This window comes from Oxyura jamaicensis, chromosome 13 (assembly GCF_011077185.1).
Source record: "Oxyura jamaicensis isolate SHBP4307 breed ruddy duck chromosome 13, BPBGC_Ojam_1.0, whole genome shotgun sequence".
Taxonomy (NCBI): domain Eukaryota; kingdom Metazoa; phylum Chordata; class Aves; order Anseriformes; family Anatidae; genus Oxyura; species Oxyura jamaicensis.
Genome location: NC_048905.1, coordinates 14,324,447 through 14,324,772, shown reverse-complemented (window position 1 = coordinate 14,324,772; position 326 = coordinate 14,324,447). Strand labels below are relative to the sequence as shown.

The following is a 326-nucleotide window of genomic DNA, read 5'->3' as shown; positions in this document are numbered from 1 at the left end:
AGGAGGAGGAGGAGGAGGAGAGGGAGGAGGAGGAGGAGGAGGAGGGCCGGCCCGCCCGCAGCCGCCGCCGCCGCCACCGCCGCCATGATGCTTGTTTGCTTTCAATGAGTGTGAGGAGGAGGCGGGGGGGAGCCGCTCTCCCGTCCGGCCCGCGGCAGGAAACAAAGAGCCAGGCAGGCGGCGGAGCGAGGGCGGCGGGGGGACGGGGATGCTGCAGCCACAGGTAGGGAAGGGGGCGGCGGGGCGACGACGTGCGGCCGCGGCGCCTCGCCTCGAGGGGGGGCTCGTGCTCAAGGGGGACGGAGGGGGGGGGGGGGGAGCGGGGC

At 75.8% G+C, this 326-nt stretch overlaps 1 protein-coding gene across 3 annotated transcripts in view; it reads left to right on the top strand.

Annotated features, from left to right (window-relative positions):
- The first annotated feature begins 30 nt into the window (after positions 1 to 30).
- Positions 31 to 326, top strand: part of CNOT6 (CCR4-NOT transcription complex subunit 6) — a 33,403-nt gene continuing 33,107 nt past the window's right edge. For 2 of the 3 annotated variants that reach the window (XM_035338436.1, XM_035338434.1), the window contains exon 1: positions 31 to 223. The gene's annotated coding sequence lies outside the window, so the exon portion shown is untranslated. The remainder of the gene's footprint in view (positions 224 to 326) is intronic. The other variant, XM_035338433.1, reaches the window with a different exon arrangement.